The sequence below is a fragment of the Ciconia boyciana genome, chromosome 1 (genome assembly GCF_034638445.1).
Source record: "Ciconia boyciana chromosome 1, ASM3463844v1, whole genome shotgun sequence".
NCBI classification, from domain to species: domain Eukaryota; kingdom Metazoa; phylum Chordata; class Aves; order Ciconiiformes; family Ciconiidae; genus Ciconia; species Ciconia boyciana.
This window is the reverse complement of record NC_132934.1, coordinates 137,180,451-137,207,238: the sequence shown is the minus strand read 5'-3', so window position 1 is coordinate 137,207,238 and position 26,788 is coordinate 137,180,451. Positions and strand designations below refer to the sequence as shown.

The following is a 26,788-nucleotide window of genomic DNA, read 5'->3' as shown; positions in this document are numbered from 1 at the left end:
TTTGAAACCACCAGCAAAACCTGTAATTACAGCCTAGTTGTGACCTGGATGCTGGTTCACTAGAATTGGGCAGGACCAAATAACTCTGTCCCAGCTGACCTAGCACAAGTGTGGAGAATGTAAGAGCAGCAGGAGAAACTTTTAGGCTGGGATTTTAGAACAGTTACACTGAAGGCAATTGCACACCATTGGTATAAATCCTGTTTAACACAGGTTAGCTGGAATCAGCCTACAGTTTGCCATGCAAGCTCTGAGATGTGAGAAGCATGGCAGCCCATTAACATTCACTGCATCCCCTCTTTTCATATTCTTAGGTATTTTATCATAAGACTTTTATTTACTTTTACACATAAAAGTAGTTTTGTGGTTTTGTTTGTTAGTTTGGTTTATATGTAAATGATCTTTTACAAAAGACACTGGTTTGTTTTTCAAGCATTTATAGCTAGCTATTTAAGCTAACAGTTTGGTTATACTTTTGAGTGATGGTTAGTTCACCATGTTGGTAAGACTCATTGCATATGAAGTAGAGAACAAGCAGAGAGATTTCTCAGTCTTTACAGAGTGTGGTACATGTAAGATGTAGCCCAGACTGAACAACCAAGGGATGGTCAAAACTTTAGCTAGGTGGAAAATAGCTCAGGCTTCTAAGAAATGGGAGTGAAATGACCACTTAGCTAGCCCAAGCTATTTTTGGTGGTCTAAGTAAAAAAAAAAAAAAAGTAAAAGAAAGGAAAAAGGAATCCACCTGGATTCCTGACACTCTTTCTTTTGTGGGCAATATGGAAACCAGGCTTATTTCAAAGCGAGGCCAAAACGACGAGAAGTGGAGCCCTGTGCTAAGGGCAGCCTGAAGTCCCACAAGGGACCTGGCTTCATCTGTCACAGATGACAAGCTTAGTTTAGCAATGGGAAGTTTACTTGAGAGGCCAGTAAGTAAAAGACTCCTCCAAGTCATTTGCTAATTTGGATTAAGGAGGGAAATACTTCAAACTCTTGTCATAGATGCCAGCTAGAAGCCCCCACTAGGAGAAAGTCAGCAAATTTTCTTGGTCCAAGCAGCAGTGCCACTGCATGAATTCTAATCTTTAGACTGTGAATTAAGAAAAGGTTGCTCATTTGACATATGGCAAATGGAACATCATTTATGATCTTAACTTTAAAGTGTCCAGCAATAGATTCTCATCCAAAGTTCATGCAAATCCCAAAGCTGCTAGAGCTGCATAATTATTTATTTCACAAGGAACTAGTGGCAATGGGCACTGATTTTCAAGCAATGAGAATTTGGGGTTTCTCCTTAACTTTGATTTTGTTATGGATAATAATCCTTTAAAAGATATTTAATGTGCAGATTATTTTGCAGCAAAAGCAAAACTCTCAAGCACTAACCAGATTCTGAACTGATGAGCAAGGAGCAGTTTGATTTCTCTTCTGCATTTAGCAGCCTCTGGGATTACTTTTGCTTTCAGAGAGGCAAAGTTGAGCAACTGTTGCAGGGTATTGATTCCCAGCAAGCAACCTGTTTTTAAAATTCAAGCAAACATGATTTCCCCCCAGTGTCTGTGAATTCCAGACATCCAGCTGGGTGCTGCTGATAATGAAAAGGAACTGACAGCTATGTCCCAGCTGTCCTGACGCAGAGTCAACTTCTCTGTTTCATAAAGAGAAAACCAGGCCCAAGTCTTGCCTGTATCCCAAGGGGGAATGGGGTGACGGGGCATCAGAAATGGTATCTGGCATGGGTGAAAGTAGAATAGTAAGTGGTAAAGTAAGAGATCTTGCACTTTCATGGCTGAAAAAAGGCAATCAGCCTTTTAATGTTGAGTAAAGTATGAAGCGATCCATCAACTTCCCATGCAATGTATTTCCTTTCCCTTCACATCCTTGACCGGTAGACTCTTCTGAACCAAAATATTCATGTTGAGGCTGGATGCACCACAGAACATGATGAGAGGATTATTTCTGTGGAGGCAGTGATACCCCTCCAGCAGCGCCAGGCTCCAGCAGTAATGCGTATTCACAGGTGTCACTCTGAGCAGGGACAAATGTGGCTCCTTGTTCCATCAGCTGCTCTGCGTGGGACAGGGGGCTGTTTCGGAAACAGGAGTTCCTTGTTTATGCTGCCCTGAGAATGAATGAATATATACTTACTGAGTAAGATATCCTCGCATTAGAACTCCAGCCTTTCAGCCATGAAGAGTTAAAATTGCCATGGCCTTTTTAAAAGAGCTATCAATTTTGTGATTGCATTCTTGTCCCCTCCCTCCAGTTTTAGTGAGTAGTATGTGCCAGCCCTGATGTCCCTCAGTGCTTTGCATTTACAATTGTATGGAAACAGCAGCAGTTACTTATATATGCTCCTGCCTGCTTTCTTCCCTGTCAACTGATTGCTCGCACACAGTGCAAACCTGCTGATCATAGAATCATAGAATTGTAGAATCATTTAGGTTGGAAAAGACCTTTATCAATCATAACCTTCCCTGGATGCACCGTCCTTACGAGTGAAGGAGGTTACTGTTGGGGCTGCAGCATCCCTTAAAGATATTTGCAGCCTCAGTTTGCTGTGCTGAAGCATTTTTCTATGATGTCAATTAACTCTTTTTTTTTTAAGCTTCTAAAAAGACGATTTTCTGCATCTCCTGTCTCCAGTCTGTGATCCCAGTGGAGGAATTTTTGCAGGGCCTGATTGCCTCTATTTCCTAATAATTACTTGCTAATTACCTTTTGCCAGTGAACATTTGCTAATAATTACCACAGTGGTATCTAAGAGAACACTTCCTCCCTGTAAGAAGTATGTACGATATCTATAGTAACTGTGGAATAACATCTGGTATACAGAAACTTTTTGAATGGAATATCAATGCAGGTTAGCAGTGGATTTAAATGATCTGCACATGACTTTTTAAGAGGCAACTCAGCATACACGCAATCAGAAAAAATACTTTAGATGAAAAAAACAAGTTTTCCATGCCCAGTTTCATAAATGTTGCCTTTCCTTGACAAAGGACATTGTTTCCAGTGTCGTCTCTACTGCTTAAGGTATTTTAATGTTATTCTACTTTGAATCCTGCCATTAGCACATCCAGATGAATTAAAGCAAACCAATCTGATGCCAGAGTGTGCTCTAGAGGGGACAGGTGACACTGTGGGATGTTCCCACAGAACAACCACACTGCTGACAGGCATAGAGAAATCTGGGGAAAACTGGCCAGGAGCCAGGGAATATGGCTATATGGCCAGCTCTCCTTCCTACACAGGTTGTTGGCTGCATCATAACCTGGGATTAGTCGATGTTACTGGAGCTGTGTGAGCTGCTCCTGCAAGGTGTGTAGCGCAGCAGTGTTGCCTCTTGTCTGCTGGAGCATGGAGGGAGAAGGAGGTTCAGCAGGCACTCAGAGCAGGAGAGCCACCATCCCAGCATCAGTTTAACCTACATATGTACTTTCCTCCCCAGAAACGTTCTTCTGCAATTCCTCATCACCACTGCAGATGCCTGGTTCCTGTGGGGCAGAGGGAGGAAGTTGGATTTAGTGACTGTGTCTCAAAAACTTGCTTGGCTTTTGTAGCATTTTGTCTTTACTACCCAGCGGTGCCCACTGAGGTCAGAGCGCTGCATTCACTTTCACTGTACACACACTAACACAGACTGAGGAAAACATCTCTGTGTTGCAGGCCAGTGTTTTTTTTCTCCTCCCCATAATCATTTTAAGCACCATATAATCTGTGGTACAGAAGTACATCTGCTTAGGTGCAGGACGGCAGAGCTCTGAACATGTAGTGCATGGAACACCCAAAAGAAGATGCTGCCATTGCTGAAATAGTCCTTTCAGATCTTTGAGCCTAAATTAAGCTTGCAGCTTTCATGTCATTTGCTGCCGTTTATTAACCATAATCTCCTTTCTCTTCTCTTTCTTTCTGTTGTCACTTTACCTGTGCAGCAGAGCTGATGCATTGATATCAACATGAAGAACACTGAGGAACAGAAATTTATGCCACGGAACATTTCACAGACAGCAATGGCAGGGTAACCGGAGGAGCACAGATGAATGAAAGACAAGCTACGCTAGAATACAAAGATCTGAGCCTACCATCCTGAGGTCAAACTAACACCTTTGTTCATTGAAGTTATCCTGCATCTGTCAACCAGTCATCGTTATCCTACAATGTATCAGGAGCAGTGCAGACACAATGTGAGCGAGGAGAAGAGAAACAAAACAAAAGGTGAGGAGCCCAGGTTTGGCAGCATGAGACTCCATTAAACACCTAAGCTCTCTGGTACAGCCAGGACCAACGTGGAGCCATTTGAACATGGCTCACCGAATTGTTCCCCCAAAAGATGGTGTGGGGCACTGCTAGGGTCTCAGGCTGAGTGTGGTGTGAGGACTAATGTTGAAAGCCTGAAAGCAGTGGGGCTGCCAGGGCTCACCACAAGCCCGCATTAGAGGAGGCTCTCTTTCCCTGCAACCTGCTGTCTCCTGTTCCCCATCTCTAGCATTGTGGCTTTGCACTAAAATACAATACGTGTTGGCATTTCAACATGGGAAGAAGGACAAGGATCCCCTCACCCTTTCTAATAAATCCACCTCCGATTCATCAGGATTGAAAGTAACCCATGGGAGGAAAGGAAAAGTGAGGCTGTGGGTGATGATCGTGGTCTGCCCCAGGATGCTCTACACTAATAGAGTCAAGGTCACACTGTACGTCTGAAAGAAGAATCCAGAGAGACAGTAGTGTCAAACAACTAACAGTGGGGACAAATTATAGTAGGCATTTGCAGTACACAATTATGAATGCATATTTAGTGTCATCTACTGAGACAAAACATTCCTGAGTAGGGAAGGGACAGAATTTTTTCTATATCTGTCCAGAAGAGAAGTCACTTGGACTAAATACATTTTTACACAGAAGAACTGAAAAACAAATTAATAAAATCAGTAATGTGACCTTTGTATCTAAAGCACTAGTGACCTTGTTTTCATTTTTAATTATGATTTTTGTGAATTTATGCATCCTTGAAATTATTGCAAAAAGAATTTGGATACACAAATTTTACCTTACTTGCTTGGAAAAATAGTTCTTACATATAGCCCCTGTTTAAATAGCAAGGCTAATAACCTTAGAAGAGAATATTTAATATATTCCTTGAATAGATGAAATAGCCACAAAACCACATAGTGATCAGACCAATCTTTTGTACAAATATGACCTCCTATTCAGAATGTTATTTTGAATATGATTATTTATTTATGCAAATATTTACAGTGCTGCTGAATTCTGCAAAAATTCTTGTGAACTAAAATCTACTTGTGGAGTTGTTAATGAATAGCAAAATAAAAGTGGTTTTAGACACTGCTTCAATTAATGAGCCATCTTATTTCCAGAATTCCTCAAATGCCATATTGCTACATTCACCAAATGCATTGAGAGGGTAATAACAGTGATTAATGAGCTATAGCAAGTGACTTATTAGAAGGAACTAAATATATCGTTCTTGCTGACACTGAAGGAGCACCTGCAAATATTTATATGGGAGACTGTGAGGTCTTAAACCTGATGTACTGCTGAAAAAAGGTTGTACCCACCAAAAGGCATCACTGAGGTTGACAAGATGTCCTCTGGATCACCACACTGTGGTGAATGATGATAGTGGTGCCAGGCTTGAATAGAGATAAAGGAATTATTAGCCGGGTACCAGTTTGGGGACAAGATGGTAAGGAAGAGAAAAAAAATGCAGAAGTTTAATGACAGAAAAACAATTCTTAAAGGCACAATCTATGAAGAGTCCCCAGGTGAAGAGGAATTCCCATCTTTGGGGTAAATAAAACAACTAGAAGGTCTGTTGGCATGAGCTGGCCTGTGCTGGCAAGCAGATGGTGAATACCACCAAATATTTGGTGATATCCTCTAACTCTAACACTTTCATAATTCCACAACTTTGCTGTGACATCCAAAAACCAAGGTTACCTCCTATAGGCATGCAGTACCTCAGCTTCAACATGAAGCAAAAGTTCCCAGAAGAGACTATACATATTTTTTGTGTCTCCTCTCTGTGGTTTCTCACTCTTCCCTGGACTACCAAAAGCCTGAAAAGTGAAGGCTGAGTCAAGCCTTTGAAAAACATGTAGGTCACCACCCAGAAAATGCACCAGGGAGCTTCTGAAGAGAAGCTTAGTAACCTTTCTGCATCAAGCATCTCAGCTGCAATAACGTGGAGAAAAGTAGACGTGCCAGAGGATGGGAGCGTGGAGAAGAAAGAACTCCTTCACTCTGTCTTACACTCTCCGCCCTGAATTTTATATTTTTCGTGGGTCCAGGTTTTCTAAATGCAAAGGAGCCTCCTCCCCCATTCTCCCAAGTCATGCTATTGCCTATCCCAGAGCTACAGGCTGTGACGTCTTCTTCCCTCCTGTTCGTTTTCAGCTGAAACAGAAGAGCAGGCAGCAGTATGTGGCTGGCACACAGAAGAGCAAAGGAAAAAGCTTTTATTTTGTGCCCATAGCTTTTAATTAAGGCTCCAGCAGGATCTTTCTGCATAGGGACTGAGATTACCTCGTACAAAACTGAGAGGGTGGGACATGGGGAATAATGAATCCTAAAACACACAGGACTGTATTCATCAAATCAATTTGGGCTACTGGGAGGCCAGGGAGCATTATGGAAATGAGGCGACCGAGTAAAGCAACGTCTAAAGACCCAGGAACAATGGGCTCCACTTTCCCAATCTCGTCTGGGAGGCAAAAAAGCGGTGCAGAGCCTTGGTGGCTGTGGCTCCCACATCTCCCTTGTGCTGGGCAGCAGCTGTCCCTGCACAACAGGAGATCTCCCCTCCGAGCAGTTGACCCAGAGAGGGGATTTCTGCGTGACTGAGCGTGTACACGCTGCGGGGGCTCTGGCAGTCTTTTTTTTTTTTGTGGCACCACAACCCCAAATTGCGGTTGACTGCCAGGCTAAATAATTTCTCCCTCTCTCTCTCCCTTGCCTGTTTACACTTTCAGATTGTTGTGGACAATTACCAGGGTTCGCCTTGGTCACTGTTTCACCAGCTGTTATATGAGCACATATTTTGTGCTTTCAAGTTTTCTACACAAGCCATCCACTCCGCTTCTTGGGGTTTTTTTCCGAATTTCCTCTGTTTTGTCTGAGTATTTTTCATACGGAAGCATTTAAAGCTGTGTGCAAGGATATGTTACCTACCATACCATTTGTTATTTGAATTGTGAGAGCAGGGCAACTGTTAAATGCTTCAATTCAACATTACATTTATTGCAGAGTGTCTTAAAATATGCTCTTGACAACTTTTGGGCTACCTTGAAGCAGTAAACCCCAGGCGTGCTTCCCAGTTGCCAGGTAGAGGCGAACATGTCTAGCAGGTCCCGACTGAATTTTAGGTTGGGACCCAGATAAACACGACTGCGGTCCCGCTCATGCCCTGCGTACCTTGCTTCCCACGGAAAGTGGTTGGGCAGGGACACAACGCTTTCCCTCAGACCTCCCAGTGGGACGAGCAAGGGGGCAGGACTGCAGGGCAGAGGGGCTAGCGGGGAGCCCCTCTCACGGAGGGCTCACGGTCTTAGTGCGTACTGAAAGGGGAAGGAAAATAAAGGGAAGAAGACAAGGTTATAGCAACACGTCTGTGGGTGGTACAATGTCTGTGGGTGGTAGAACTTTACAGCCCAAGCTAAATTTTTCTCATTAACATGGTGTGACTGGGTATTGTCAAACAGCTTAACTTTGTAGTGACTGCTGGCAAAATATTTGGGAGTGGGGTGAAGAAGAGGAAAATGCTTAACTTACAACCCAGCACTGCACAGCAGTGTGTGATTTGAAGCATCGTATAACGAATGGACAAAGCACAACATAAGACAACGCCTCAAAAAAAATAAAGTCTTAGAAAAAGAGATGTAAAATACAGCATGGTTACCTGCCTTAGCCCCAGCTTATACAGTCATGAGCAGGCCCAGATATGTTTAAACATCTGAAAGACAAGCCTTATTTAAGGAAAGGCAACAAATGCAATTTCAGCTGTGCAACTGCACAGTTGTACATTGAGGCTATCTTCAGTGTTCTCGCCTGACTTGATGGGAGGGATAAAAGCAGAAACAGGAGCTGAATATAGCAATTTCTAGCTTCCCCTCTCACAAGGAATTCAAACTTTTGACTGGATAAAAGTGTAGATGAGTCCAGAGCAAACATACCTGATGTTATCCCTCGACTCCAAGTACTGCATTTCGTTCACAGATTTTTTCGTCAGCTACGCATGTGCTAAACTTCAATCCTATCCCGTGTCCTTCTCCATCCTGCATGCATTGTATACAGAAAACTGTCTGTTGCTTGAAGGAAGGATGAGAGTGGTGAAGTGATCCTTCAACTCTTCCCCAGCTCCTCAGGTGCTTTCAGCTTCCTGCTAACAATATGGAAATGTAATTTTTACTCTCTTTATTAGAAAATCCAGCAGGGAATATTTCCAAGTTCCTCCAGTGCTGGAAACCAGAATTTTGATTGAAATCCAAAACTGAAAACAGTTTTGTGAGGTCAGCCTAGGTCCCCAGAGAGTTGGTTCCTCCTGCTACAAACACAGAAGAAAAAGGCATGAACAGCTACTGTAACCAAGATCTCATGCACGTTCCTACGTAACCTAAATGAACACAGCATGTCATAGGTGGTGCCAATGCCTAACCTCTTTGTGACCAAACAGCTTGGATAAAATCTTGAACTGAATAAAAACCAAGCTGTAGCCAGTGCCTGGTTACGCAATATATGTCAGCCTTGTATTATTCAGGTAGTTTCATGAAAATCTGTTTCCTATAGACTTGTGTCCTCTGGCTGATTTACGTCTAGTGAGGTTCAAGCTCTGATTAAAGCATTGTCTTTGAGTGGGGTTTTCACAGCTGCCTCTCCTTCGTATTCACTCTGGTGTGGTAGTGCCTGACTTTGTAAGCTCAGACTGCAGCCTTTCCCTCTGTTACACCACTGACGTAGAGCCTTCTCCTCCTAGCCACTGGCTTTCATGAAACATATTTTGCTGATGTCTCTGCCCCTCTCTCAAATTTTGTTGGCACATGTGAATGGGCTCAGACCTTAAACAGATGGGCAGAGAGGCAGACAGAGCCATACACACAGACATTGTAGTTGCATAAGTGTTATTTCCTTTGGAAAGCAGACAAAAGAAGAAATTGTCTCGAAGTGCATTTTACAAGCCTGCCTATTTTTATTCTTTGGATATTTGAATCCTCTGTGTCCAATCTGAATAAAATGCATTTAGCATGATGCTGTTCTAATGGAAAATCAAACAACTCAAGCCCAATGGCTATGATGGAAACAAATATTGTTTCATATGTTCAACTCACCAGAGGCCTACAAACAAAACAGGAGTAGATACATAGATGATATTAATAATTAAAGTCTCTTGGGAGGGCCTTCCAACATTTTGAGCTCTCTTTCCCTCCTGGACTCACATACAATGTCTCTTTCTTTCACTTCCCTTGCCCTTCCATGCAGGGCAAGTCTACCCTCCAGCTACAAGCTGTTGGGACATGACCCTCCCCGAGACCCAGTGATGCCACACGATGAAGGCACTCCACTTCGGAGCCCTCACCTGCCTGGAGGAGAGCCATCACTGCATCTTTTTGGTTTTACTTACAGCTGGCAAGCACGTTCACCCATTTCAGGCTTCCAGAGCTTAGTCAGGCTTTTTGCAGGATTTGGACCAAATGCAATGCACCTCTGCAGCTGTGGATACCTTGGTACCCTGTATTTTCAATGCTCATCATGTGTGGACACCATATATACTTGCATACGTGCTGTATTAGCAATACAACTTATACTGTACCATTTTGCTAGTGGGGACATTGTGCAAAACTACCATTTAGAAAAAAGTACCGTAACTATCTTTATCTGTGGGAACCAAACATCAGTAGGTGATAATCCATGCTTTACTAGCGAAGCTCTTTTCAGTAACAGCAATAAACACAGATTGGAGACAGACTCCATGCTATTTTTATGAGATATATTATTATTTTGATACCTTCTTCACTTAACAGTCACAGAGGGACGATAGGATGAGTGTTGATATATCCACAGTAATATTATGTCACATATTAAATCCCTGCCAACCAAACTGTGAAGTCAGGCATTACTATTTCAGATGTACCCTGACTACTATAAAGTTAGTAGTTCTATCTTGGGGATTAATGCCCTTTCTCCCAAAGAAGTTAAAACTATTTATGCCTACTTTTCCCTAAAAAAACCCCCAATTTTTCCCAATGATACCAAAAACTGTTCCTTTACTTGACTGTCTTGAGTTTTTGCCAGATGAACTTGTCTGACATTAGTGTTCCTGTGAAGCTAATAGAAAACACCGGTTCTCCTTCTCTTAAATATTTCCATCCCTAAACCATGCATACTTTTATCGCATATTTTTGGTAATATCTGAGAATTAGCTAGCCGGGTGTCTGTTAGCAGACCTCCAAGAGCATGCCCTTCAGTTGTGAAAAGAGCTGGGGAACACGCTGTGTCAGCCACCCCGTGTTAACAATCTCAATTATTTTATGCAGCATCTTTTTCTGCTCTGGTAATAACAATCTATGCTTTGTCTGTGACTTTGACAGGATTTTGCTTGTTTGTGGGGTTTTTTTTAAGTCACAGTGCTTCATAACAATCTCCAACTCTGTATTTTACTCCCCAGCACTTTCATCAAAACCTCCAGAGAGTGTGCTGGAAGCACAACATTTTCCCACTAGCCTTCTTTTTGATTAGAAATTCATACTTTCAAACTGAAAATCACCTCTCTGTTCACCAGAGGCAAGAAATGATTTATAGCCAGGTTCATTTAACAGTGCCTTCTCATAAGCAAAGATAAAACATTTAGTGCACATGGGACTAAGGCTGAAGTTGCCCTCTCTGGCATTGCTGGTCAATGCCTAGGCTCTGCTAGAGCTGTGAGGCACAGATTGCCACTACTGCCCTTTCCAAAGATTCTGGGGACCTGGGGACATTCTCTGCTATAGAACATAGTTCCCTCCACACTCTTATTTTCCTGTGAAAAAACCTTTGGTTATGAAAGGAACCCAAAAGGGTTCCCAGGGCAGAGCTGCACGGCCACAACGCTGTGCAATGTTTATCCAAGGGCCCCTGCCAGAGCCCTGCTGATGCCTCAAGCGCTGAGATATATTTAGCACCAGTCATCTCTGCAGAAATGGCTCCTATTTTGACTGGTGCAAAACGTTTGCTTTTTTACTTGCTTTATTCCTTGGGGTCTATTTAGTGAGAGGACCTGTTTTTCTTCCTGGGAGAGCCAGTCCCGGCTCTTCTGCTGCAGATGGCGAGGCAATGAGACTGCCCAGCTTCTCTCTCAGCCCCTGTGTGAGGGGCATACGTTCTGGCACTGCGGTCCTTGAGCTCAAACGCTTCAAACGCTTCCTCTTCTGTTTTGGCCCATGTCTATCAAATGAATGCAAACTCCTAAAAAAGATCAACAGACTGATACATTCCAAATACAGCAACTGTTGCTTCCTTCTCCCCTATGTATTGTTGCTGCTTCAGTAATGCTGAGCTCACATAATGCCTTAGTGAGGACAGAGAGCAACACGGTCTGTCCTGAATTTCACTTGTTTACACCCTGCTGTCTGTGGCTTTTCCTTCGATGTCACTGTCACGGGAATGACATTATCATGGACCAACATCCAGCTCAAAAGGAGGAAGAATTTGAATGGTTTGTACACTGATAACCCAGGCGTCTTCTGCTGCAATGTAATCCACCAGTCCCAGGCAGAACCCCTTAGTAGGGGTGACATCGCCGTCCTTGCCCCCACAACATACATACTCTGTGGGTGTCAGTAAGTGCTTGCAAAACTTTATCAGCAAATTCACTTTCTGCAGCTTTTTCCCAAGTGTTGGGCTTGGCTGGTGTCTCCCACAGCATATTTGGCTTTTCTGGGTGGACTACATCTTGGGTATCCTCAGGCCTTTCTGCTTTACATCCCTTTGCTCGTGGTGTTTCGGGCTCTCCGCCTGCAGGGCAAGCACACTGTCCATCCTCCACGGGGTAACATCCCCTGCTTGGCATGCTCTCACTGCCTGCCTAGGAGCAAACATGAGGTCTTCCAGGGAGCTTGGTGTTTTGATGTGGCCCTTGGTGTCGACTGGGTGTCCGGCCAGGGACTGCGCCAGTCCCTCCAGTTCACCAGCTGAGCTGTCCTGCTTTCAGTCACTCATGAGCATCTCTCCCCGCTCTCTGGCTAAGGACGAACTGCTTGCGGGTGTGCAGCACGCAGCCCGTGTCTGTGGCACAGCCTTGCACAGCCCCGATGGGGCTTTTCACCAACAGATCCCGATGGCTGTCAGAGTCACTGCTACAGGTGAGGAAACAGAGGAAAAGCAAAGAGGCTTGGCTGGTCCAAGTGCAAATCCTCCATTCACCCCACCGTGCTGGCTCCCCTGCAGGCATGTCTAGGATAGGAATGAACCACAAGTTTCTGATTCATTGCAAAATCTCCCGATTAGCTGGTATTGAGAGATTCGCCTTCAGCCCAGGGCTGTGCTAACCTCTGGGCAAAGGATGCTGTGATCCCAATTTCTGTTTGTTCTGCTCACACCACATTTTTTTCTGTTAGCCAAACAGCTAAGTGAGGCAAACAGGCTTATTAGTGATAATGCTGTCTACGTTTTCTGCAGAAGTTGGTATTACCTGCCTCAGCCTGTTGTGTGTGGGAGGGACCTGCTGGTCCTGCTGTGAATAACCACCGCTGGTTTTGTGTAGCTGAGCAGAGGGCTGAAAAACTAACGATAATGAGAAATGTGCCTCCTACCCAAAAGAGAAGGTGCAATCTCTGGCTTCATTTACATAGCTACCTTCAGAGCTGATCTTGACTGAACTGTGTTCAGTTTTTTTAGTAGCAGCACCAGAAAGATATTTACATAAGCAGAGCATCCAGACACAAGAGTAGCCATATCTGACAGACCATTAAATGGAGTTTTTTATGGGAAAGGGTATGTATATGCAGTTCATTAGAGTTTGGGGGACAATTTGCCTCAGAAATCCCATAAAGAAACAAAGCAGAGCTCTCTACCATGAACTTTATGTATGATTATATTATTGAACCATCTTGTTGCATGAAAATTCAATTTATGTTTTCCACATAATTTATTTTCCATTTAAATGGCTTTTTAATTACTCTCTAGGCGGTAAGCAAAATAAAATATAATTTATGGCACTTTTATTAACAAAGCCATTGTTCATTTTCCTATGGAGCTGAACACACTAGCAAGGCAATTTTGAAGTATCTTTTATTCAGATAGCCCTGATGTTTTCCAAAGAAAATGTGGGCCAGCTCCATAGCCTGAGAGTGAGAATGCATCTTTCTTTTAGCAACGATTCAAACACAAACACATGAAATGCCCTCCCAGACAAAAGGAAAGGTGTTTGCAAAGCTTTTGGAGAGACTGCACAGCACAGGAACACAGCAATTGGTAAATTCCTCTTTTTAGGTCATTGGGATTTTCGTATGGCAATGATACATTTTTGCTTCAAAGAGGAACGACCACAGTACACCAGACATGAATAAAAATCAGCATGAATAAATAGCAGACTATTTATTTGGAGGTCATACTTCCCTACCATCATTCAGCACAATGAAGTTACATGTAAGTTAAACAAATTAAATACATTTCTCACTCGTATTTTTATGCCTAACTGCTCCACAGTCCCAGATACCATGCAATCATGTAATGAAAGACAGATGCTGCTATAAAGAACTTGCAGCTGAAACAAACTGTGCACAGAAATGGGAGACTGAGTTATCAGATCTTATTAATTTAATAAGATCTGATATTAAATTTAATAAGATCTGAGTTATCAGTTCTTATTAATTTAATGTTTGGGTCCAGAGTCATCCCAGCAAAATTTTATCTGAAGTGCTGCAATTAGGAGGAGAATCACCAGGGCCCCCCTGTACAGTCGATGGAGAAGGATAGTCCTTGCAGAGGGGAATCTGGAGCTCAGCTTAGTGCCGAACAAGGGAGACGTGAATCCAGCCCTGGGTGCCTGGCCTGTGTGCCGAGCACAGCAGCAGGCTTACCGCCCACCGAGGCTGGCAGGGGAAGGAGCGAGCCCGTGACCCCTGCCTGGCCGCCGCACGGTGTTATGCCCTTCCTACGCTCCCTGAGATGTCTGGATGAGGCAGAGCTCCAGCTGTGTGCTCGGCAAAGCTTGGTGTCACCCCTCTCCTGGGGGTCCTGTGTCCCAGGAGACCTTTCTCCCTTGTTTGGAGGGTGCTGCCCTGGGCATCCTGGCTGGAGCGGGGCTCTGCAGCCTGCCCTTCTCCAGAACAGCTGCACAGGATCGTGGACAAGGCAGCAGCAGGACACCTGCACCACCATCCGCCACCGGCCACGTGTCAACTCCACCGAAGCTCCTGCTGGGCACTGACCACCGTGCACCTGAGTGCGGCAAAGTCCAACACACATCAACTTTCCAAGTGATTTTACTGGTTTTTTCCAGTCAGCACTGAACAGTTGCTGCATGCCCTTGATGCTATATTTGGTTGATATTCCGTATCTTTACATTTTCCTTTTTTGTTGTTGTTTTTGGTTGATGCTATGGAATGTTTTCTGAATCATAAATCCACTACTCAACGCTCTTGCTTTGTGCCCCATGGAACAATTTTTATCTAAAGCTCCATTATTCTGTATTTAGTAACAAGAGAACTGTGTACCCGTCATAACACCATAGCCAGCCCACAAGGCTTTTGTCTTGAATAAAGTCCAGAGTTACCTTTTTTTGGGTGGCCTTTTTGATTAAACCAAGAAGTAACAGCTTTGCAGACCAAAAGCACTAGACATTTGCTGTAAACCAGGTAACATTCAGATGTTTTGGTGAAAGATGTGTTATTCCTCAAAATTCTGGTTTATGGGAAGACAGAAATTATTCCTAGAATTTAACAGATCTAGTGATTTCTTCAGGTAGAAAATATATATTAATAAAAAGTATGTTATACTCAGTGCTTTTCAAAACAACATTTGGAGCAATAGTTAATAATAAAGGGGTTTAAATCCTGAAAACAAAATCTAGCATTTCCTTTTAGGACAAATAAAATATTTGGTTTCTACCAAACACAACTTTAAAAAAAAATCTCACTTTAAAACAAAAAAGTCATGCGACTTGAAAAATGTCTTTTAAGGGTGATGTGACTCAGCCAGCAGACTGAAAAATGCACAGCTCTGGTCTTAGTTTGGGCATCAGTAACCGATCTAGCCTCAAGAGTGACCTCTGGAAACCTTGGCTTCTAAGCCCTGATGTTACAGAGGTGCTATTGGTAATACAATATCAGATTGGTAATACAATATCAGATTGGTAATACAATATCTGTATTTCAGTACAGACTACTCTGTACCTGGCACTGGAGAAATCCTTCACAGAAAACATACGATGGTTGGTAAAACTACAGAAAGCTGCCACTTTGTCTAACCCAAGCCTCAGAAGAAGATTTTGCAGCAGATGTCTCAGACAGGCATGAGCTTACCTGTCTTGCCTTAACTCCCTCTGTTTAACAGATTGGGTATCACTAATTTGCTGTCTCCAGATCTCAGAGGAGCTTGGCTGCAGTTGGAAATGGAACCAAATAGAAAAATCAACAACAAAAAGTGGAGGAGGGGGAAAAAAAAAATTAAAGCTGCTCCACAGACACGATAATGCCAACTATGGAGATTTTAGGCCTTTGTCGGTGCACCTGGTGCTGACTGCAGTGGGAGACTGGGTACCGATGCAGGGGGTGACTGGTGTATTGCACCCCGCTATTCCCTCCAGCCTGTGGAGCTCAGAGTTCTGGCCTGAGGACCGTCCTGTTTGTCAGTCGAGCTTTCCCCTGAAGAACAACTAGTGTTGGTGACATCTGTGACTCTGCAGTGACAAAAGGACAAGTCAAAACCTGGTGTGCCCTGAATTTCACAAATAGTCCTTTTTTTCTGCCCACTTTGGGCAGGCTGCAAAGAATGGGGAAAAAGAGGCTGGTATTGGTTCTGGAGGAAGTCCTACAGACCAGCAGTCTGAGAGCCACCAGCAGACTGGGATCCAGCTGGTGAACTGAACCTCGTGGAAACCAAATCCACAGAGGATCCACAGGGAAATTAATTCCTGAAGCTGAACACAAGCTGATTTTGGGAGTATGTTGCAAACTAGAGTTAATATGACACTGCTGTAGGGTGCAGATGACCAAGGTTCAGATACCTGCACCATCTTCGATTCACACAGGGGGCTGAACCTAAATCTGCTAGACCCCCAAGTGCTCTACCTGAAATGACTGCATGCAGCTTTCTCAGTTTCTCCTTCTGGAGATGTTCTCTTGTGAGTAAATAATTGCATATGAAGAAAGAAGAAACGAGTGTCTGGCCCTCGGAGTTGAAATTTTACTGCAATTAGGAGCAAGCTCTGGATGCATGCTGGGTCTCCAGCATCTCGACTGTGCACTGTTGACCGTCTCAGGTGAGTAGGTCCCAATCCCTCTTGTTTGGCAAGGAATTTCTGGGCCTGACAAGCTACTCAAAGTCTTGTCAGAGTGGATGTAAGTTTCTGAGTGAGCATAGTGGTATTTTCTGACGGAAAGCATTTGCAATTGAAAACAAAAAAAAAAACCTGCCAAACTCCAGGTATGCTACATGTGTGTATTTGATTATGTGAAAATTATGCGTGGTTGTTTTTATTTTAAAAATAACATATCAAAAGTGCGTACCATATCTCATGAAGATTTCACTTCCAATGAATTCAACTGAAATTTCCCAATGAATTTAATTGAAAGCAACACTGAACCGCCAGTGCTTCTTTTTATTTATTCTGCCACTTGTACATTGCTTCTTTCTTACAGTCAAAGCTACTTATTCCTGCTGTATAAAGAGAGGAATGGAGAGCTTAATTGAGACTGAGCTTTGTATTAGTATCTCAAATAACTTCAACTTTATGAACATGCCAATCATTTGTTAATTCTGTTAGCTTGGTTGCTCTGGCTCTTTGCTCTGTTTGGGGTAACCAAAGGGAAGTGGTAATTTTAAAAGCACCTCCATGAGTTAGAGGTAATTTTTAAAAAGGGTTTAGGCTCTCAGGCTTTCCCTCCTTTAAAAACATAAAACAAAACAAAAAACCAGTCTCGCAGATTGCCTTAGTCCTCCAGAACAGTCTTCCAAAGCACCCAAATACTGCAAGTGGGAGCCAGGACACCAAGGGTTTGCTCCCAGATGGACTGGAAGTGCTGAGAGCAAACCCTTGGTGTCCTGGCTCCCACAGGTCCACCTCGACTGGTCACCCCACCTTGCGCCCCACCTGGGGCCGGTGCCTCCTTTGGAATGGTTTTGAACCAAGCTTCAGACCACACGGGGAACTGAGATCGGTCACAAGATTGTTTTTCATTTCTGTTTTTGGGGTTGTTAGAGCTTTTACTACTTTTGAAATCTTTCCTGAGAGGGAAGAAGGCCTAACTAGGGATAAAATAAAAATACACACAGAGAAATGGTAAAATGAGCTTTTTCTGCAGAATTAACTCCGTTTTAAGCAGTGGACACATTTGGTTTTGTTCTTGCAGTTAATTTGCTGTGAATGTGCAGAAACCTGGGATTTGACATGTACAGGGATAATCCTATCCTCACAGTCCTGACATAATAACCCACCACATTCCTGTGGTATTGCAAAATATGTAAATCATTTTTAGAGTCTGTTTTAATTATAATCTTTTCTTTCTGGTGAAATGTCGATGAGTTATTATTCATAATGTAAACTGACTTGGCAGTCCAAACATCTATACATAAAATTCAACAGTCTACACATATTTTAGAGAATGCCGAGGACAAGACTGAGAAAGCATGGGAAAATATTGCCATTGGCACTCATGGGTCCTGTTGCCCCCAGCTTGTCAAGAGACTGCTGACTGAAAAGCCATTTCGCTTTTTTCTCTCCAACCAGAGATGAAAAGCCCAGCAGCATGTTGGAAGGGTCTTGCAACCTGCAGCCTGAGGAAGAGCCCGATACAAGCAAGTAACTTTAAGCTCAGCGCTGTGCCTTGCAGTCCCGACTTCCCAAGCAGCCAGACGGGGGGTCCTGTTGAAGAGCCCTGCCGTTCCCGGCTGCCCAGGCTTCCCCTGGACACTGGCAGAAACAGACGGAAGGCCATGCATTCCAACGGGCAGTTGGGATGCAACAGCGTCACTGGGAAGTGCAGCCAGGCACCGCAATTTCCATGTAGCCCCACAGGGAAGACATCAGCCATTTTCCATACCAGCCGATGCTCTGGTCTCTCCACCTCATCCCGGCTTTGAAGAACATCTTACAGCTTTCCATTCCAATGGTTACTTTCAGTTTGTTTATGCTGACAACCATTTATTGGGTCCTCAGCTTTTCCATACTTTTTCCCTTCTTTCTGTCTTTTTTTTGCCTCCAGTTGCTATTAATTATGCTTTTAAAGCTACTGCTTACCTCCTGCGAATGTATTTGAAATTGTGTTACGTATTTGACAAAAAGCTGCCTGATTGCCTCTATGGTGTGGGCTCTGTGGCTTGGCTTTACTGTGGCGAAAACTAAAGAAAGGAAAAAAAAGCAAAGACTACAGAAGGAGCTTCGGTGTCCAAATCATCCTTGCAACCGGGCAGGAAGTCTCTCTCAGCGGCATGCCACAGGCTGTTACGCAGAGAGCTTGCACAAGGCGTTTAGAAATTAGAAAAGAAAGAGCATCGTGTGCTTCCTGTGCAGATCTGAAACTGGAGAGGCACTTAGCCACCCTTAGGTCCTGCCCCGAGCTGTGGCGGGGCCTCAGCTAGCACAGCCTCCGAGAGGGGTCAGCTACCCCTCTGCAAATTCCCCCCTCTCCCACCTGCCTTTCTTCAGTACATAAATACATTTGGGGCACCTGCTGGCCCTTCTGCCTGTACAGATTTTTACACTGTTTGAACAATTAAACATTTAGACAGGCAAACTTTTCCTTCTGGAAAAGTGGACCTGGTATGTTGAGTCTTAGCATCATTTACAGACCTGGAGATCTTGCACTAGGCCTTTTTTTGCCTCCAGTAGTTCTAAGGCAAAATAAAAGCAGTGCAATAAAAAGACTTCTCTTTTGTTATGCCTGCTTTGGGTTCATCATTTTTCAACTTCAGTTCCAGTATCTGTCACGGTGGAAGCAAAGATGTCTTTGCGATATCTGAAGACTGATGAATCGCTAGGTTTGGTTGGGAAGCACGCAATTAGTGATTCTACAGAAAATACAACCAAGTGGCAGACAAGTGAGCCCATGCATACAGCTTACTGCCTATTTAGCTTCCAGGTTTGCAATTCAGAAGCTAAAGGAGCTGAATCTTAGATGTAAAACTACTTTCCAAAAGCCACTAGCCTTTGAGAGAAGAAGCCAAATTTTCAGGTGTTCTGCACTTTCAGGTGGAGCGACTGTAGCCAGATGCCAAAAAGTGCCAAATCCTCAGTGCCCTCAGCTACGTTACATTCATGGGCACTTGATTCTGGTGTGGCAATGGAAGACGAACCTATTTGAAAATCTGTCCCCAGTGATGGGACTGGGCACTGTAAGAAAAAACCTCTAACAGAGAAAGAGTTTCAAATACTAAATTGGAAAACATTTGAAAGTCCCTTTTTGACAAAATATATCACTTTTTCATCAAAATGGTGTTTTCCAGGAGGAACCCCAGCTTTTCATATTTTTCTTATATTTGTCAGAAAACCCCAAAGCCCAAATTGTTTTTCAACAAGAACCCCAATTGCTTTTCAAGTAAAAATTTGGTAACACTAAATACATGCCTTTGCTGAAAGCATACATAGCAACATGTAAAAAATGTCGTATGCTGTTCCAATCTGCTTCATTACTTTTCTTCCCCTGATAAATACTGTTCCCACATCTTTTACAAAAAGAAAGAAGAAGGCAAAACCGTAAACTCCCCAAACCATCTCCTCATGGCCACTGTAATCTCTGCTATCAAGACTCATTTTTAACCCTCAGCAAGCAGCCGAGCATGACAATTAGAATGTAATGCATTAAGAAAGGCCCTTTTGAAAGCGCCCGTCCCCAGCCAGAGCTTCCCCAGCTTAGAGGGATTACGGCAATTATGATACGGACTACTGGTTGGCAGCGGAGGGTGAGAGGCAAGAGGGGACTATTCATAATCCTTAGTCCTTTCTTTGGCCTACATGGAGTGGGAGGAAAGGTGGATTTTGTTTCTCTGGGATCCCACTGGATAACAGTGAGGAAGGAACTGGCAAATCATGAATGTGTGGACTGGGAAACGCAGGTTCCTGGCACACCTAAAGAGGTTTCCCGCTGCTCCCTGGAGCAGACTCCAAATTTCAAGACTACAGGGTTGATCCCGGCTTGCCTAGCACCCCGGTGGAGATGAAAACAGACAAACCACTGGGAAGAAAAGCAGGTAAACAAAGGACCGTTTGCAAATTGAAGTGGCTCCCTTTCAAATGCATACCAAAGCTGGACAGAAGCCTCTCTGATAAATTTTCCCCTTTGAGAGCTGTGGAGCATGGCTACATAATCTCACTAGCTGTTGCTCTGAAAGCAACTATAAATGTTGGGTTGTTGCAAGAAAACCCACATAGGTTTCCTGTTTCTTATGGTTCAAGATAAAGGTTGCACACAGCATGAGCTCAGTTCTTTATAGCCGTTGTTTTCTAGCACGACTAGAGTGAAGGATCTACAATTAACTCAATTTCAAGCAGCTTATAACTTCTTAGAGGAATTAAAGTAATTTGGCACAAATGGCCATGCCACCAGAAGCTGAAATGCACGCATCTGTGGGAGGTTTAGATACAAAGCATCGTCCTGCCTCCTAAAAAAAAAAAGCACAAGACACGGGTATCTGTTAGTGGGGCTCATAAACCAACACAGGTTGGTTTGCAGCCTCAGTAGGATTATGAACATGGCCACGCTTCAGATCAGAGCAAAGGCTGGTAGCTAGCTGTCGGAATCAGGGGAAAAATATTGCTCACACTGTCAACCCAGTGTGCATTTTTTTAAAAAAAAGGGGATCTGGAGGAAAAGAGAATGACATTGCAGCATAGTAATCTCTCCACTGCCGTGGCTTGCATCCCCTGCACTATCCTCTTCTAATGGCTTCTCTTTAGCTTGTTCCCCCTGGAAACAAGAGGCACCTCAGGGATGCGAGGGAGAAGCAGGCGTGAGTCAGTGTGTGTCAGCCCCGCAGCGGCCGCGCTGCCTGCCGTGTGCGTGGATGTATCGGAGCAGCCGCTAAGCACGCTGCCCACGGAGGAGCGGCTGTGGCAGCGCAGGGACGGTGTGGGCTGGGGCGAGCTGAGACACGGCGTGCACAGGGGGGGACCTGCACACAGACGCTCACCTGCACGGGGACCTGCGCTGCAGCTAGCTCTGATGTTCAGCTACATAACCTCGTACCCCCAGCTGAAGTCAAGGAAGTTGCACCGATGTAAATCGACCGATGTAAATCGAGATAAGAATCACCTCGTCTCCCCTCTATGAAGTCTCACTAGGGATGCTGCTACCATGGCTTTGAGGTTTGTGCTTGTCGGTGCTTCAGGCACAGCACAGAGAAATGCAAGGAACCTGTACTGGCACGTACCATTTCAGTATCTCCCTTCAGCTGACAGACCAGGCACCCTTCAAAAAAGGCAGGCAGGAGCTGGCACTGCTTCCAAGAAGTGCTGTTCTGAGGAGCTGAAGGAGACGGCTGTCGCTTGATGAGGCTACAGCACCCCCGGCACCTTTCCCAAGCAGAAAGCAACAAGCAAGGCTGGGACTGCATCACTCAAAACTTGTGTCACTGCAAGCTTCTCTGCTATTTTCCACCATGAGACAGAAAGGCAGTACCGCACCCAGCAAAAAAATACCAGTTTCCAGAGGCTGATAGTTGAACATACCCTGAACTGCTGGTGTAAGGGAAGTTAGAGTGTGTGAAGCACCCTGCGTGAAGCATTACCTACCTCAGCTAACAGGAGAACAGCACTTAGTCATCCAATTTTTCTAGCCCTGATCCCGAAGCCCCCGAACCTGAGAGAAGAAGCGTCGCTTGGACCTGTTACCAAACGAAGCCAGCATTACTCATAGAAGCACAAAATGTTCACCTCTGCTCGGGTGGGGGGCAACCACATTCACTAAGATACCACTGTGCAGTAGTGGTGTGTAGTAGGTCTGCTGGTTGTTTTAACCTCTATGGCATGAAGTCCTCAAGTAAGACCTGGAGTTTGCTTTGGGCTTTTGCCACTAAATTTCACCTACAGCATCCTTCATGGGATAGTGAAAGCATGCATACACTTCACTGTGTCTTTCTTTTAAATGTTTACATCTTTAAAACAAAGTCCAGAAACTCTTGCTCAGCTGCCCTCTAGCTTAGAGGCTGTTAAATTTAATAGATACCTTGCTTTATCACTATGAAATTCTCCAAGTGCTTCAAGTCGTAGTTCCTTCTCTGTCCAGAAGTATCCTAGTCCTGAGCAGACTGAGCAACAGGGCACCTACCTGATCCCTAAGCCCGTTTTAAAGTCAAACCCGAAGTGTTCCTCCTCTTTCCTCCCCTGAGAAAGCCACGCCAGGCAGGTTTGCCTTGGACATGCCTAATGCTCACCAGCAGGATCTTCATAGAATTCAAATGCTTCATTCATTTAAAACACTCATGCAGCAGCTACAGCTTCCTTTCCTAATAACTTCATCTGCTCTCCCTGTGCTCAGGACTAACTTCTGCCTGCTTTTCCCAGACACTTCCCTTTCTCCTCACCCTGGCAGATTTTGAGAGATTTCTGTTTTTATTTTGAATTGCGTGGTGAAAGTTTGGCTACATCTGCCCCAAATACCTGTGCACCTGCAAGATAAGTCCAGCCTTTCATTAAAGACTGCCAGAGGACTGTAATGGATGTCCACGATCTGATGCACGTAAGCTGCGGACTCACTCTGCTCTGCACCTGAGACATTCATGCCAGCCTTTCTCATATCCAGTTTGCTCCTTAGCCTGAGGAAATTCCCACTCAACATTTTCCAGGCTCCAGGTTATTCAGGATGGGACTACCCCTCTTCACTCCTGCTGGTAAAGCAAGATGACTACAGAGACTGAAATGCACAGGACATGGCCACAGAGAGAAAGTGGAGGAACTGAACTGAGTCTACCTTATACAACACACAAATAGCCAAACCTTTAGTTATTTAAAATACATGGGGGATGGGGCATCACCACACTCTAATTTGCTGGTGAGGCTTAATGTCTGGTGTGCAAGTAGCAGCTTCTTGGGCAACTCATGCAGTCTGGTGCTTTTGGCTCACTGTACATCTCTCCTGTAGCCAGCACACAGATCACTCCTGTCCCAGGAGGTGGGTGGCTGTGCTAGCATGGCAGGTGACCTCTGCTAAACCTGTGAGCAAGGCACAGGGGCACTCCTACCATGTGCAAGGATGTGCCACCATCAAGTAAGATGGAGGATACCTGCATACCGCTCGTGGGGTGGGTTCCTATCACATCCTGCTCTTGTGACAAGCCTGCAGCCCAGGGAGCGACCACAGAGAGCCGACAGCAGGACTGACCCCACTTCACCTGACCCATATCCTGCTCCATGGTCACTTTTGAGAAACCCTGGCAAAGAGGGCAGATGTCAGCAGGACAGGCCAAAGGGGGATCTTGGCAGATCAAGCTTGACATAAGGTGAGCTGGGTGTTAATTTTTTTAAAAAAAAAACAGTTCACCTCCGGATGTAGTAGTTTAGATGGTTGATAAAAGTGGCTTTGAAGTAAGTTTTTGGTTTCAGGTTACACCTAGTGTGATAGGAGAGAGAGCTACTGTGGAAAGCAGCTATCCTGCTCCTCCCTCGTCCCTCCTGCCAGTTCTGGCGTGGGCTCCGACAGTCGCAGGGTGAGTCAGTTCAGCTGGCTGAGCTGGCAAAAACCAGCCCTGCAAAACAGGGGGCGGGGGGGAGAAAAGAATAATTTTCATTAGCTCAGCTGCTACATCCTCTCATCCTCTAGCCAGACAGTTACCAGGTCCAGTTCAAGCGGCGGGAAAGGCCAAGAAGCCGGACCATTTGGAAAGGTCCCCTATTAGCTGAGGTGTAACGCAAAACCACGTCCTCGGGGGACCAGGTAAGGGAATGCAGCAGCTGAGGCTCAGGTACACCGGTCCTTCTGCCAACCCTGCTGCGGGAAAGTCATCTTTGCCAGCAGGGCAGGCACATTTTAAATGTCCACGGCTGTTTGCTCAGTGATCTCCGATCGTAATCTTCAGCTTCCCATGTAAGCTCCTTTCAAGAGATCTTGGTTCAGCTGAAGTCTCAGGATGCTCAAGTCACTGCAGCAGGAGATGTTTCTCCATAGGCAGAGGGTGGATTTTTGGGGAGACGGAGTGGTTGATGTACACCTCCATGTTGATCAATAGTTGATGCTCTGCAGAGGAGAGTGATCAGCTTGGGCTTTTTTAAACAGACACAAAGGTATGCCTGGCACATCTCCTACAGGGTAGGGGCCAAACCCATCACTAGGTTACACGAGAGCTGGAGGTACAGCCAGGGCTGGGGTACCTGTCCCCACGCAGTGCTGCACAGAGGTGCAGGAGACATAGGCCTAAATCCTAGGGCTGCAACTTAAGTGGAGAAGACAGAAAAATAATGCGTCCAGAAGGAAATGTGGGGCAAAATAGAGGTTCTATCAACAGACTTTAGCTGCGGTGGCTTGCCTTCTGGGATGTCCCTGCTAAACCCAGCCAGATACAGAGATACAGAAGAAAGCAGATGTACGCTGTCAATATACCCTGTTTCCTGGCTGCACTGTTCTGCTCTCTGCAGACAAGTCCATTTTTTTTTTTTCCAAATGACATTTTAGTAGTTGGAATTTATTTTGTACCACAGCAGAATTTTCTTTGCTAAGAGTGGATTCAGCTCTATAGTGCATATAAATTGGCTTCTTAACACTGATAGGCACACTTTGTGCATGTGTGTTTTATTTACATATATTTCAAACTTAACTGTGCCTGACATAAGCCCTGACACAAAGACATTTCCCAAATGCTAAAGGTAATCCAAAGTCACTAATCACTTTGGCAAATCCTGGCTAGAATGGTGCTTGATTTAAAGCCCATTAAAGTCAATGGAAAGAATTCCCTCTGACATCAGTGTCCTTCAGTCACACCCATAAAACTCCCATTCACGTCTGTACAAGTTACAAAAGCATGGGGATGATGGGACAGGGCGCGGATGGATGTCAGACTACTCCTGTAAAAAGTTGCTGAGTAACTGCTGCTTTTGCTTTCAAATCACAAGCCCATCAGGATCTCTGAGTTTGTTTGCCTCTGCATTCATCTTTACTCTCAAGGATGGAGACCTGCTATTTGTTTGGCGCAGCTTCCCCCCATACACAATGCTCTGCACATCTTCATAAAGCCATATAAATACAGGTAATGAAAGCCTCCGGCTGCATGAGGTTGCCTGGCTTCTGAGGAAAACTATGGGAAGGCAGGAACAAAATGACAAAAGCCTGAGGAGCCCCTTCTTCCCCAGCCCTGCCCTATTCTCACATGTCCTAATCACTAATTTGGTTTAAAATGGAATCGCAGAATTTGGTTTAAAATGGAATTTTTTGTTTGGTAGGAAAACCCACTTTGTCTCTACACCCAAGCAGAAAGCGGTCCTCTGCCTGGTAGTGTTCCCCTAGGCAGGTGTCTCCTCCCTCGCCCCTGGGGAATTGCTTCCCCACTTCTGCAAGACCTAATTCCACCAGGGTGAATCTCCAGTAGCGGGAAGGTAGAGGAACAAACTTTCAAATGCGAAAATATTGCCAAAGCCTGCTTTTAAATGCATGCAAGAACATTATGTCAATTGACATCTTTGACACGTTCATTCATATTGCACCAGCACATTCAAGCCTTACTCATCTTCTCTGAGTTCTGTTTTCAAGCAATACTTCTCCACCAGTACCATTGAACCCTTCTGTTATTTTCCTCAGATGCACTTTTTCATTTTTATAATTACCAGGAAGCTGGTCCCGAGAGAAAAATGGAAAAATATAACCCACATAATCACGCAGAGTGAGTGAACATGTCCCGTGTGTCACCGACGCTGCTCCATATATCAGAATCAGCAAGGGAATCTATGCATCAGTCAGTTCATAGCCAGTGCTACACATCTTCCTTCTTGGGCTACCAGACTTCAGCTCGAAGACAGCAAAAGGTCAAACCTCCCTGCCTAGAGCTGACAGAGCTCAGCCTTCATAATTAAGATGCTCTGAAGTTAACACCTAACCCTTTTATTCTAACTGCAAATAACCTCTCCGAGCAACTATGATGCAATTTAGGAAGGAACTCCCCATATTTGGCATCAAACTTGCTTCATTCCAGAAACCTTAAATCACATCGACTAATCACAGGCATACTTTTCATCTGAACATTAACTCTCGTTTTTCACTAAAGGATATAGCATCATCTTTGCCGATTCCCATGCTTGAAAAGAGAAAGGGAGAACCGGCTGGGAATTTCAGCTTTTTGTCTGATTCATTTCTTCACCTAACTCCTCATCTTCCTAAACAAACACGTTTCATCCTAGATGTGAAAAGCAATGCATGCATTTCTGCTCTAAGGAAATTGTATTCATTGCATTAAAATAAGTCCCAGCTATGAAAACTGGCAAGGTAACTGGCAAGTAAGTGCCTGTATATATATAGTTAAAGAAAATTGATAGAAAAATCATAAAACCATGGCTCTGGTTTTACTGTTTCTCTTTATCAGCATTGTTAAGCCATTGTCCTGCAACCTATCTGTCTATATTTGCATAGACAGATACATCTATGTTTTAATGTAAATT

General features: G+C 44.4%; 1 long non-coding RNA gene across 1 annotated transcript; it reads right to left on the bottom strand.

The window, feature by feature from the left end:
* Window positions 1-1,711: 1,711 nt before the first annotated feature.
* On the bottom strand, window positions 1,712-26,185 carry LOC140646096 (uncharacterized). The gene is made up of 4 exons (XR_012040332.1): window positions 26,004-26,185; window positions 8,193-8,398; window positions 3,275-3,497; window positions 1,712-2,122 (listed from the first exon to the last, which is right to left on the bottom strand). It is a non-coding gene; the product is annotated as an uncharacterized lncRNA (long non-coding RNA).
* Window positions 26,186-26,788: the final 603 nt, after the last annotated feature.